The sequence below is a fragment of the Odocoileus virginianus genome, chromosome 28, assembly GCF_023699985.2.
Source record: "Odocoileus virginianus isolate 20LAN1187 ecotype Illinois chromosome 28, Ovbor_1.2, whole genome shotgun sequence".
Classification (NCBI taxonomy): Eukaryota; Metazoa; Chordata; class Mammalia; order Artiodactyla; family Cervidae; genus Odocoileus; species Odocoileus virginianus.
The window spans coordinates 27,432,465-27,446,910 of NC_069701.1; the positions used below are offsets into that span (position 1 = coordinate 27,432,465).

Genomic DNA, 14,446 nt, shown 5'->3' on the forward strand with positions numbered 1-14,446 from the left:
AATCAGTATGGCGAACAGTCTCCCCATCAAAATCTGAACTTGGAGAGAAACTTCCAGATTAAAGTCCTCACTTTATCCTGTAATAGCTGTGCATTTAACTTTGTTGTCTCAATTTTCTCATCTGAAAAATGGAGTGGATGGAGTGGATAACAGCTTGCCAATATTCAATCCAGAATATTATAAGGAGCAAATCAAGGCCCTGGGGTATGTAAATGACCACACCACTCTTGCTTTTCAGGTTTATTGTCCTCTGATGAGAGAAAAAACTTCTTTGTCACTTGCAGGCACTATGAGTGGATCACAAATATATTCTCTTTGTGTTCCATGTATTTTGTGAAACAATGAGGAACAGAGGGAACAGAGTTGCATAGTTCTGTGTTGGAATTTCCAGGGAGCATTATGGGAGAATCTAAAACCAACTCCTAATGCCAGTACTATTTCATTTCTTTGTTTCTCCCATGTTATATTCTGACTAACCAGAGGATTGAGAAAAATGAAAAAAAATTTAAAAATTTTGAGATATAGGCCAAGTCTAATCTTACCCACCCATTCAACAACACAATATTCCTCTTTAGTCCTCACAGAGCATGCTGGGGATCTTTACATAACTTCTTAAGTGTCAGTCTGATCTTGAGTTTGGTTCTTTGAGAATATGCCATGCATCTGCCAAAACTGGTCTACAGTTAGTCATTAATGGTTTCCAAGCTCCTAAACCCAATCGACACTTTTATCTGATAATTCAACAGCATCCAGCAGAGCTAATGTCCTCTTCCTTGATATAGTTCTTCCTAAGCTTCTGAGATTCCACATTCTCCTGGTTATCTCTTATTTCTCCAGATACACTTCTTTTTTCCTACCAAGTCCTCTTCCAATTTTGACCTCCAAAATTGGAATTCTTCAAGTCTTGATCTCAAGCCTTCTTCTCCTCTCAGTCTACACATTCCCTCAAAATGATTTATTGCCCTCTCTTGTTTCAAATTCCATCTCTGTGACAAGGATTCAGAATTAATATCTCCCCCTCTGCATTTTCCCAGCTCAGTAAATGTCATCTTCACACACAGTTCCTTAAGAAAGAAAACAGAACATTTTCCCTACCACTTTCTCCTCCTTCCCATTTTCAATTTACCACCATATCTTACTGATTTTTGCCTCATGTATCTCTCTGAATCATCCCTTTCAATTTACTTCTACCATCTTCATCCAAACCTAAACCGCAGCCACCATCATCAGGATTCCAGCTCCTATCTTTGCTTCCCCTCCTTGTCCTCCCAATCTTGTCTCCATTCTCCATGGAGCAGATAAAAGAAATGTCTACAGTTTTAAATCATATTATCTCTTCTATTTAGATGGCTCAATTTAAAGGTTTTTTAACACTTAGAGTGCATATTTTTTTTCAGTTTTACTGAGCTGTAATTTAAAATATTAAGAGCTATTGAAAGTGTACATCTTAATGATTTGGTAGATATATACATTTTGAAAAGATTCTTCCCATCTAGTTAATTAGTACATCCATCACCGTATATATGAACATTCAAGTTCTACTCTGAGGAATTTCACTGATATAATACACTATTATCAACTAGAGTCACCATGTTGTATATTGAATCTTCATTTATTCATCTTATGGATGAAATTCTATGGTCTTTTACCACATTATCCCTCCCTCCACACACACACCATCCAGACCCTGGAAACTACTGTTCTAGTATCTGTTACTGAGTTTGATGATACTTTTAGATCTCATGTATAAAATCCATAATAGAGGCTTCAAAACCTTCACATATCTTGCTCCTTCCTGCCTCCAGACTCCCTCACACCACTTCCCACACCTCCTTGTGCTGAAGCCACTCCAGCCTTCCCACAATGCCAGAAATTCACCAAGACCTTTCCTCTAGGCTGCTGTTCCCCACTGGGGCTTCTTCTCAGATGGTTCAAGTGGTAAAGAATCCATTTGCTATTGAACAGTCTTTTGGACTCTGTGGGAGAGGGCGAGGGCGGGATGATATGGGAGAATGGCATTGAAACATGCAAATTATCATATGTGAAATGAATCGCCAGTCCAGGTTCGATGCATGATACAGAATGCTTGGGGCTGGTGCACTGGGATGACCCAGAGGGATGGGATGGGGAGGGAGTTGGGAGGGGGGTTCAGGATGGGGAGCACATGTACACCCATGGCGGATTCAAGTCAATGTATGGCAAAACCAATACAATGTTGTAAAGTATAATAAATAAATAATTAAAATTTAAAAAAAAAAGAATCCATTTGCTAAGTAGGAGATGCAGGATGCATCCCTGAGTTGGGAAGATCCCCTGGAAAAGGAAATAGAAACCCACTCCTCTTTCTTGCCTGGGAAATCCCAAGAACGGAGGAGCCTGGCGGGCTACAGTCCGTGGGGTCGCAAAGATTTGGACATGACTGAGCAACTGAGTATGCAGGCACACATGTCACTCCCTCTGTCTAGATGCTTCTCCCCGTCTCTGGAGTTAATCTGCACTCATTCTGCAGTCTCCTACGATACTTCGATACTTCGTTCTCAGAGAAGCCTCCCCCACTCCAAAACTGTACTCTCCTCTTAACATGTATCCATCACTCCCACACTCATGTCTTTATTTACACGGTTACTTATTAACAACAATACGTACCTCTCCCACTTGACTGTGGACTCCACGAAAGCATGGGACATGCATGTTTGCTTACCACTGTTTAGGAAAAAAAGCAACCTGGCACCTACTAAGTATTCAGTGAATATGAATGAACACAAATAAACAAACTCATGAACTGAATGGAGAAAGGTAGAATTAGCCCCCACTTATGACTCTTTCTCACGATGTTGTACATTTGACTCATTTTGAGACAGCCCTGTGCTTTCTTTCCCTCTGGGGCAGTTCTCCCAGGACCAAGCATACCTGAGCTCCCCAGCTTCTTTTGCGGCTCTGGCCAAGTCACTAGGTTTTCCTGGATGTTAATCAAGCCATCTGGAAAACAGGGCATGAAATCGTATGTCCCTGACTAGCAGCAGATGTGGCAAGTGAACTGAGCTACATTTCCTTTCAGTAACTAATTGCACACATGGTACAATATGGAGAAAAACATTATAAATCAATTAGGCTATTAGAGCCACACTGTGCTCTGTAAATACAGAGCTAGACCTTGGGTTGGGAAGTGGAAGATAGGGGTATCTGATTCTCCCTTGCAGCGGCCTTGGATGACCATTTATATCCTTATATTTCATTTGTCTCACCCTCTGATCCAGGTTTCCAGGAAGATTAGTTTACTGATATGTGTTAAGGGTTTTGACTTCCTAGGTTAGAAGGTAGGCTGTTACTGGAGGAGGATGGTGGTTTAAAGGTCTTACTGATGTCAAACACTCCTGTAAGTATTTGATGTTCACACTGTCATCAATATCCAAGGTCAGAGCTGGTTGGTGCTTTGGGCTAGGGTGATGGGAGGAAGAGGAGGTGAAGGGATGAAGTAGCTGCTGTAGAGATGAAATGTTCCCAAGTATCCAAGGCTTGGGAGACATTAATGGGGCAAAAAGGGAATCCAGTGAGCCTAGGCTTGGGGGTAGGGGGGAAAAGAAGAGAGAAGAGGGAGGAGAGATTGTAAAAAGCACTTAATACTCTTTCTCTCTTCTTCTTACTCTCTTTGTTTTGGCTTTCATGGGAATTGAGCTTACAAAGAAAACATCTGACTATGCTTCTAGACCTGAAAGTCTCGAAGTTTTTTTTTAGCCCACAGAGAAGGGGATACACATAAAAAACCAAGACTTTTACTGGAGAGAAGGGACATTTTTTAAAAGTAGGTAAATACAGATTCTAGAAGCAGCCTCTGGAAACCATTATGAAGTATTCAGTGAGTCTGTAGGAAATTTGCAAAATTCATCTGGATAGTTTAGATGAGAATATTGCCATCAGGGCTGAAGTCATTCAAAAGTCACTGCAAGTATTTGGCGACACACTTTTCTCTAGATCTGCCTGTGTTGATTTGGTTTTGTCAGAGCTGTCCTCAATCCTGGCTGTGTCTTAAAATGACACAAGAAATTTTTACACCTTAGCAGTGTCCTCAGCATCTCTGAAGGTAAGACCTGGGTATTAGCACTTTTAAAAAGTCCCCCAGGTAATTATCAGACAACAAAGAAAGAGCAGAGAACTGCTAAAGAAGCTCTTAAAGGCAGAGTCAGTGTCTTATACTTAAATATATGTGTATATTGCACTATTGCACCCCAAGGTGTTAATATCCATTGGGTGTGTGTGTGTGGGTGGCTGGGTGGGTGTGGGTGTGTGTGTTAGTTGCCCAGTTGTCTCTGACTCTTTGCAACCCCATGGACTCCATAGCCCATCAGGCTCCTCTGTCCATGGGATTTCTCAGGCAAGAACACTGGAGTGGGTTGCCATTCTCTTCTCCAGGGGATCGAACCCAGGGTCTCTCCCCATTGCAGGCAGACTCTTTACCATCTGAGTCACCAGGGAAGCCCTAATACCCACTATCTCAGTGTAACACTCATAACATTTCTCCTCCATGAGGTTGGACCAGCTGTCTGAGGTTGATCAGAGGATGAGGGGCAGACCAGGAGCTGGAGCAGACTCACCTGGCTTGGGGGGCTTGGGTAAACATCATCTCTTGTCTGCCTTAGCCCCTCAGCCCAGCACACAGCATAGTGAGGACCCTCAGTAAGTATCATGTTGCTGATTAAGTAACGGAGGGTAGGTGTGTGTGCATGCTCAGTCATGTCTGACTCTCTGTGACCCCATGGACTGCAGCCCACCAGACTCCTCTGTCCATGGCATTTCCTAGCCAAGAGCACTGGAATGGGTGGCCATTTCCTCCTCCAGAGGATCTTCCTGAACCAGGGATGGAACCTGCCTCTCCTGTGTCTCCTGCATTGGCAGGCGGAGCCTTTACCCCTGTGCCACGTGTACAAGTCATGTCCAGATTCCACCAGGAATCTTACCTCACCCACACTGTTTAGGTACACACAACCCCAGACAGGAACGGAGCCCCAGGGATCTCAGTCACCACCAAGACAACACAGCATCTTGCTTCCTTCTAATACATTGTCCTTCATTTGGTGTTTATCTGGGTGTCAGGACCACAGCTGCTGTCTCTTTACAGACCCAGGTCTGGGTCACAGGGCGGGGAGAAAACAATGACTGTTTTGCTTGTGTGGTGACAGATATCCTGTGCCACTTTGCACTGCTCGTTGAAAACGTGATCCCATATCCTGTGACCATCCCCTGGGCTTGCATCTCCAGCACTGCACGGGGTCTTCGGGGGTGCCTGCCAAACAATCTGTGTTCTGACCTCAGCCTCCCTGGGCCCATAAATCATATAAGGCAGCTCACACTTCAAGCCGTGGCCTGGGGACATGGTGGGATCAGGGGGCAGAGACTAGAGAAGAGTAGGAGCAGAGGCCAGGGGCCGGGAGAGGAAGGTTATGCTGAGAAACAATGAGAGAGGAGAGCGACAGAGAGCTTTTTATTCCCTAGAGAAACGGGCTGTTTCCTAGATGTCATAATCATATCATGAGGCGGAGATTGCTGGAGAACAGTGTGCAGGGGAGGAGGATGCAAGTCAATATGTTATCATGAGTGAAGTTTCTCATCAGCATCCTTACCTGTAAACAACTTTTGAAGAAGGGGTTCCCGTCCAGACAACAGATTAACCAGCTAACACATGAGAAATGGAAAAAGCTCAAGTAGCACTGAACTTTCTAAGCTCGGTATACTTCTGTTTGCCTATTTTTGCTTTTATTGCTTGTGTTTTTGGTGCTGTATCCAAAAATCACTGCCAAATTCAATGTCATGAAGCTTTTTCTCCAAGATGAGCTGTTTACAGTTCATCTTCCTAACGGGAAAGGGGTTCTTCTTAGACATACTCTTGGCAATTTGAAGCCAGAGTCACTGGAATTTTGCACCCTGATATAATGAAGGGAATTGTGTCTATTTTAAAAGTTATTATCTATTAATTGTCACATAAAGATTATGTCCTTCCTCTCCTCACCACTTTAGGTGACTATAGATCCTTGTTCCTGTTTCAGGTGGGGTTATGTGATGTATTTACTTAACCCTACACCTAATTTTTCCTATTTACATTTCATGTTAAAAAGAACTAAATTTCCTTTTTTATCCTTACAAAAGTCATGATTTGTATCTATTCAAGGTCCTAGATGAGATGGTATTCAGCTGGCATTCCTGGAAAAAAATGACCTCGCATTAGCTTGTGGTTATGGCTTTCAAACTTCTTAAAGCGATGGAATATTTCCTTCAAAAGAAATCTGACACAGAAATCCCATTACACTGAACCAAAGATATCTATGTGGAGGATCTCCGGTTGAGGTGGAAGGAGAGGTATCTGATTCAGCTCTGCCATCACCCCCAGAGAATGCTGGGATCCCACAGACTATGCTTTGTAAACCTTTACCCTAAATGAGGAGCAAGACAGAACAGATTGAAACTGGAAGGCAGAAGGGAGAAAGGAATGAATATTGCACTCTGGAACTTGGTATATCTATGTTTTAGTCCCAGCTCTAATAGCCACAGAGTCTTGGATAAGTGGTTTAAATGATCTGAATCTCAATTTCCTCATATGTGTCATAGAGTTTTGTAGCAATTAAATTCCACAAGATGTGTTAAACTTACGTATTGAATGCTTGGTGTACAGGATACATTAGATACCTGCTGATCTCTTTACTACTCACCTCTGTCATCCTACCCAAATCTATGCATCCTGTATGCCTTATATTTGGAGGATCTGTGTGCACGTTTACAGATGGAATCCTGCTCCTCTGCTGACAATTATCTTTCCAGATGTGTCTTGCTTTCATTTATTTATTCTTCAATTGAAAGTAACCATTAGACTTCAACTTTTAGCACTTCTGTATCTTTCTGGTTAAGTATCTAGTGCCCTCAGAAATACTTGGAAGAATCTTTTTGTAATTCAATTCTTCAAATTTTCCTAACTTAGAACACAATAGTATAACTTAAAAATAGCCTACTTGTTGTCTTTCAAGACAGCAAATGGTAGCTACTTGAAGAATGCAAATTTAACTTCAGGAGACAAAATGATGGACATAGTAGACACACTTGTCAAGTTCCAAAATGATACTAACAGATTCACCCTCTTATCAGGTGGGAGTGCCCAGAGACAGACACTGGGGTGGAGGCAAAATCTAAAAAAAGACTGAATGATTTGGATCCTTGGTTGCACACTAGCAGAAATACATTCTAATAAAACCAAAAGGGTGTCCCACAAAATCCAGGGGCAGAGCTGCAACCGAGTTTTGGGAACAAACTTAAACTATGTGCTTCAATGCTATCAAGAGACTTTTTCTTTGACTCCACTTTCCTCCTCCTTCTGTTTTCTTTCTCTCTCTTCCCTCCCTCCCCCCTCCCCCTCTTCTCCTTTCCCTCTCCCCACCTCCCACTCCTCTTCCTCTCTCTTATTTCCATCTCTGTCTGAATCTCTCTCTCTCCCCTTTTCTTCCCCACCCTGCACTTTCCTTTGATTCTTCAAACCCAAGTGTTGAAAACCTGACCTCTCCCAAGTTTGTAAAATTTTCATCTTACAAATCCATATTTCTGGAACAACAACAATAACAACAGCAACAACCACGAATTCTCTCCAGCTCATCATTTAAACCGAGGAGATCAAAGATGTCATTTGTCTCTGCTGAGCTGAGTTTTACCTCCTGGAACAAATGACAGTGTCCCGAAGGGCATGGTCATCTTGCACACACATGGTTCCTGGGTTCCAGAGCTACAACAAATGTGTAGCGGAAGGGGGAGCGGGCCAGGACATTTCCTGAACTGACTGGAGAAACATAAATACATTAATGGATAAGTATTCTCATTAAGTATCCCCAAGTACTCCCCTGCTCTGAATTATTTGCTCTTGGGTCTTTGGGTGTGCAGACCTGAGTGATGGGTACAGGTCCACAATTGTGGGGAAAGGGAAATCAGTTTATATTTTGGAGGCAGAGAGTAGTGTTTTGGGAATGGAACCATGGCTACAGAAATAATTGTTGACTGTGTGAAGGATCAACAGGACAGATGACCAATAGTCTGTGTGAGCACTAATGAGTTGCCATCGGCAGTGGGTGACCAGAAAGAAAGGATGGCTGAGAGAAAGTTTATTTTTTTAATTTTAATTGGAGACTAATTACTTTACAGTATTGTAGTGGTTTTTTGCCATACACTGGCATGAATCAGCCATGGGTGTACATGTGTTCCCCATCTTAAACTCCCCTCCCACTTCCCTGCCCATCCCATCCCTCAGAGTCACGCCAGTGCACCAGCCCTGAGCACCCTGCCTCATGCATCAAACCTGACTGGCGATCTATTTCACATACGATAATATGTATGTTTCAATGCTATTCTCTCAAATCATCCCACCCTCACCTTCTCCCACTGTGAGAAAGTTTAGACCAAAACTGGCAAACTATGTATGAAGTCAAGGACGAAAACAAAAAAGATATTTGTTTTGATACTGTTTGATTTTGTGATAATAAAGACGGAAATGGTCATTATTGCTGATATTTCTCCTTATTTTATGATCTCTGTGCTACGCTCTATTAAAATACGATTCTTCTCCTTGCTCTAAATTTGCCTCATGGTTTTGACTCTACTGTTTGTCTAAATCAATTCCTTTCTTCCTGTTGGCCCTCACTGCTGAATTAAATAAGGGTTCAAGGGCTCATTCTGAAATCCTCAAACCTACCAAGCATGCTCCTGGCCCAGCACATTTGCTCCTGCTCTTTGCTCTGCAACGAAAGGCCCTTTTCTCAGATACCAGTATGGTTCTTAGCCAGCTGCCTTGGAACTCTGTCTTCCCTTCTCTGAGCTGCCAAACTTATCATCCTCAGTAGCTTTCTATCCCTTTACCTGGTTTTGATTTTTTTTTACTACCTGACATTTTATGAGGGATTAAACATAAACAAGTATAAATATAAATGAATGAAATTAGGTTTGCTTCTTTGCTGACTGTCTCTGCACACTGTACTATAAGCTCCATGGGAGTAGGGATCTGTCTTGTTCACTTCAGAGCTTTTTACCTCCTAGAATCCTGTAAGCCCATCATGGTCTCAATAAATATTTGTGGAATAAATGTGTGAAGTAGGTTTTGACTAGCATCAGTAGTACTCATCTTAGTTTGAAATAAAATTTCAGTTAGTAACAAACCAGTAAAAGAGAAAAATTTAGCAATGGATGCATGTGTGCGTGCATGCTGAGTCACTTCAGTCGTGTCTGATTCTTTGTGGCCCTGTGGACTGTAGCCCACCACATTCTTCTGTCCATGGAATTCTCCAGGCAGTTACAATGGAGTGGATTGCCATGCCCTCCTCAAGGGGATCTTCCTGACCCAGGGATCAAACCCATGCCTCTTACTTCTTCTGCACTGGCGGGGGAGTTCTTCACCACTAGTGCCACCTGGGAAGCCCCTTAGCAATGGATAGCAATGGGTAATAACTTTTCCCACTTTCATCAGTCTTTAGTTTGACTTTGCCATTTTTGACAATTGTCTTTGCAGAATACTTTCCTCTCTCAGTCTCTCTTTCTTAATCATGAATTAATGGAAAAGGGAGAAGATTTTTACGTTAACACGGCCTTAAACCATTTACTGTACAATATGGATTGAATTGTGTCCCTCAGAAAGATATTGCAATCCTAGCCCTAGTATCTGTGAATGTGACCTCATTTGAAAATAAGTCTTTGCACATAATCAAGGTGAGATGAGGTCATTCAGAAGAGTCTGGGTCCATGGTGACTGTGTCTTTATAAATAGAGGACACTTGGACACAGAGGCAAACACATACAGAGGGAAAATGATTTGAAGACATTGGGAGAAGAGGACCCTCTACAAGCCAATGAATGCCTGCAACTACAGAACATAGGCGAGAACCCTGGAATGGATTCTCCATCAAAGTCCACAGAAGGAACCAATCTGCCAATACCTTGATTTTGGACTTCTGGCCTCTACAGCAGTGAGACAGTAGATGTCTGTTGTTTAAGTCTCTTTGTAGCGCTTTGTTATGGCAGCCCTAAGAAATTAATACAGGGACACACACACACATACATACACACAAAGGCCCTGTGCCCAACACATATAGTGGGGCTTATTTTATTTATTTATTTTTGGTTTTTGGCCACAACACAGCTTATGGGCTCTTAGTTCCCCACCAAAGATGGAATCCGTGCCCTCTCAGTGAAAGTTCAGGGTCCTAACCACCAGACCACCAGGGAATTCCCACCTATAATGTTAACAATGGTGCTCATCTTTTCTCCTTTCTCTTTCCTTCCAGAAGCCACAATGAGAAGACAGATTGGGTCCAGTTTAAATGATATAGAGTTAGGGTTATTGAGAAGATCATTCTGATTTTCTCAAGGCTGATAAGAAGAGCAAGAAAAACAATTTTGTGAATGACGAGGCACAGGCCACGGAGCCTTTCCAACATCTGTCGGAGTCTCCCACTTACTCGGGGCCAGATGCTAATGGTGTGTGTGCCTCTGCACGTGGAGGAAAGTTTCACTGATACTAATGAGCCATTCACTGCCCTGCATTCCAGGACTTCTCCCACACAGGCCGGTTCTCAGATGTTCTGCGTTAAGTGAAACGCAGCACCATTTCCATAGCAACCAGAAGCAAGGGCTCCCAGAAGGCCTCACATTCTAATGCAGGCCGAGCTCTGGAAGACATGCAGCGCACTGATCCATCTGATAGCGAACCATCATTATGGAGGGTGTCATATTGCCAGGCGCTGTGCGCTGCATCAAAAACACAATCCAAACACAGCCCTCAGAGGAACTAATTCAGAGGTTGAGGCAGACAAGCGAAAAATACGCAGTGTGAAAAATGCTACACAGTCCAGGCGCAGTCCTGTTTTGAGTCCATAGGCTGGGAATCTAACTAGGCTCTAGAGTCATGAAAAAACATTTTCTAAACAAGGTGACCTCTGAGACTCCAAGGGCAAGATGGCAAGCCAGGCAGGAGGGCTCAGGGAGGGTGAGAGGGCTGCTGATCCAGACAGAAGGTGGATGCTCGGTATCTCTATGGCTGCCGATGAGGCAGATCTGATTTAGAAGTTATGACTTCGAAACTCCGCTGCACTCTCAACGGTGCTGTGTGACTTGATGCTTTCGTAAATCCCAGAACTCCCCTGGCCAGGATGTCCCAAACTGTTTCGAAACCTCACCCTTCCCTCGGAACTGTGAGACCTGTGGGTTGAACTTCCAACTCTGGAGAAAAGGAGGGCTTATACTGTAACATGAGCCCTGTCTTTCAACAGCCTCATCTGTCATTTTCTTGCCCTAGATGTCATGTCACACATTCCTGACTCCTCGCACCATCCTAAAAAATGTGTGTTATCAAGGATTGATGTTCCCTATCTTTGAACTCAGCACAGTCTTCTTTATGTATCATTACAGACAGGCAGAGAGCCCGGGTCCTGCTGTGAAAGTCATTCCCCTTGTCTGCATGGCCCATTTTCCCAGCAGAGTCAAGCTGGTCCCTACAGAAGACAAATGCCTGGGAACAGACTCTCAAGAAATTATTGCAGAAATATTTGGCTGAGCCATTTCACCTGACTTTTAAAATTTCCATTGTCCCTGCCCATGTTTCAAAATGACAAACCAGCTCGATGGTGACTCTGCAGAATGCCTATTACATAACAGGTACTAAATGTATATTTGTTGTTGTCTAGTTGCTAAGTTGTATCAGACTCTGCAACCTCATGGACTGCAGCATGCTAGGCTTCCCTGTCCTTCACTGTCTCCCAGAGTTTGCTCAAACTCATGCCCATTGAGTTGGTGATACCATCCAGCCACCTCATCCCCTGTCACCCCCTTCTCCTCCTGCCCTCAATCTTTTTCAGCAACAAGGTATTTTCCAATGAGTCAATGCTTCGCATCAGGTGGCCAAAGTATTGGAGCTTCAGTTTAGTATCAGTCCTTTTAAAGAATATTCAGGACTGATTTCCTTTAGGACTGACTGGTCTGATCTCCTTGCTGTCCAAGGGACTTTCAAGAGTTTTCTCTAACATCACAATCTGAAAGCATCAATTCTTTGCACTCAGCCTTCTTTATGGTCCAATTCTCACATCCATACATGACTATGGGAAAACCATAGCTTTACCTATATGGACCTTTGTCAGCAAAGAGATGTTTCTGCTTTTCAATATTCTGTCTAACTTTATCATAGCTTTTCTTCCAAAGAGTAAGTGTCTTTTAATTTCGTGGCTGTAATCACTGTCCACAGTGATTTTGGAGACCAAGAAAATAAAATGTGCCACTGTTTCTACGTTTTCCCCATCTATTTGCCGTGAAATGATGGGACCGGATGCCATGATCTTAGTTTTTTGAATGTTGAGTGTTAAGCCAGCTTTTTCACTCCCTTTTTTTACCCTCATCACGAGGCTCTTTAGTTCTTCTTCACTTTCTGTGGTTAGAGTGGTATCATCTGCATATCTGAGGTTGTTGATATTTCTCCCGGCAACCTTGATTCCAGTTTGTGATTCATCCAGCCTGGCATTTCGCGTGATGTACTCTGCATGTAAGTTAAGTAAGGAGAGTGACAATATACAGTCTTGACGTACTCCTTTCTCGATTTTGAACCAGTCTGTTGTTCCATGTCAGATTCTAGTGTTGCTTCTTGACCTGAATACAGGCTTCTCAGGAGAGAGGGAAGGTTGGCCTAGTATTCCCATCTCTTTAAGAATTTCCCACAGTTTGTTGTGATCCACAGAGTCAAAGGCTTCACTGTAGTCAATGAAGCAGTATTAGATGTTTTTCTGGATGGCTACATATACATAATTACAACAGTAAGTATATACCACATATGATATATGATTATATATATGAAAACATGGACTTCTTTGGTGGTTTTGACAGTCAAGAATCTGCCTGCAATGCAGGAAACCTGGGTTCGATCACTGGGTTGGGGAGATCGCTTGCAGAAGAAAACATCTACCCACTCCAGTATTCTTGCCCAGAGAATTCCATGGAGAGAGGAGCTTGAAGGGCTACAGCCCATTGGGTCACAAAGAATCAGACATGACTGGATTATTAACACTTTCACTTTTCCATGTTGATATGACTACATATTCTGTGTGTCTGTGTGTGTATAGGCTAAATTGACCTTCCTCGTCTTCAAACTACCTAACAGATTGCCTTTACCTATAATAGGATCTTCGTAAACATTTATTGGTTGGCTGGCTAACTGACTGGTAGGCAAAAGGAAACAATGGCTTTTCCTATCGCGAAGCCAAAAGTATTAATATATAAGAAAATATTGAGGCAAATTCAACCAAACTTCCTAAACCAAAAAAGAAAAACTATGAAATTTAGGATTGAGGCAAAAGGAAGAAAAACACATAGCAATAAATTCTAGGCTCCAAATATGTTTTCTTCTTCTTAGACTCATGTTTTATTTCTCTGGTTCCAAGCCTGTGGATCAAAATTGTTTGCATGACTGGCTGGGGGGAATAATAAAAAAACATTTTATGACATTTGGGGAAAATATACACAAATAGGAAACTAGTATTTGATCCCCTGCCTTTGTGACATTGTGATTTTTATGTCCAACTTGAAAAATGGGCTTTGCAATAAGGAGATGAGTTGAGGGAGGGTCTGAAGTTCAGGACAACATGTTAGCTCTACACTTGGGGCAGCTAGAGCAGAAGCTCATAACCTATCCTTGGTTGGACACCAGAAATCTCTTAAGACATGTGGTTTTAAAGTTAGTTTCCTATAGTTCTCTTACACACAGGTACACACGTATGCAGGTGCACACACATGCCCATGAACACTGTTACGGAGAATGTCAGGAAATGGCGGACTATGCAAAGCTTTTCCCATCTTGCAGTGAGAAGAGATCATGCCCATAGCAACGTACATTATCATAAGGTCTGTCCATAGAAGCTTCTGAGAAAAAGCAAGCTGTGGTTTTCTCACTAACACAGAGCTCAGTGAACTGAACTGAGGTTCAGCCTCTGAACCACAGTCCCTCCCACCACCTGCCACCAACAAAGGGCCAGTGCAACTCTAGGAGCCGGTCCCAGTTGAGATGGCTCCAGGCCTTCCCGAGAACCAGCATCTGGACTACAGAAGGACAGGGTGAGACCATGCCCTCCAAACTATAAAAACCATGATGAATCTTTTTTCTCCTCACTCCACTCCATTCACTACAGCTGTGACAATTAAAACATCCACATCCTGATCTTGTCTATCCTCAGATTCTATCTCCAATCTTGTTCCAAAACAGGAAGAACAGAAAGACCATGGCTTGGCTCTGACTCACGTGTATCATTAGGACTCCCTGAAGGTGGGATCCAGCCCTGGACCTCACTCACCACGAGTCCATCCCAGGCAGTTGATACTCATTATCTCATATACCAATGACTCTATTTCTAAAGCTCAAATGTGAATATTGATCAGATCATGTTGAAAGATA

General features: G+C 42.8%; 1 long non-coding RNA gene across 1 annotated transcript; it reads left to right on the forward strand.

Moving 5' to 3' along the window:
* Window positions 1-9,797: 9,797 nt before the first annotated feature.
* On the forward strand, window positions 9,798-11,282 carry LOC110128444 (uncharacterized). Its single transcript, XR_002311175.2, has 2 exons — window positions 9,798-9,997; window positions 10,302-11,282. It is a non-coding gene; the product is annotated as an uncharacterized lncRNA (long non-coding RNA).
* The last annotated feature ends 3,164 nt before the right edge of the window (window positions 11,283-14,446 follow it).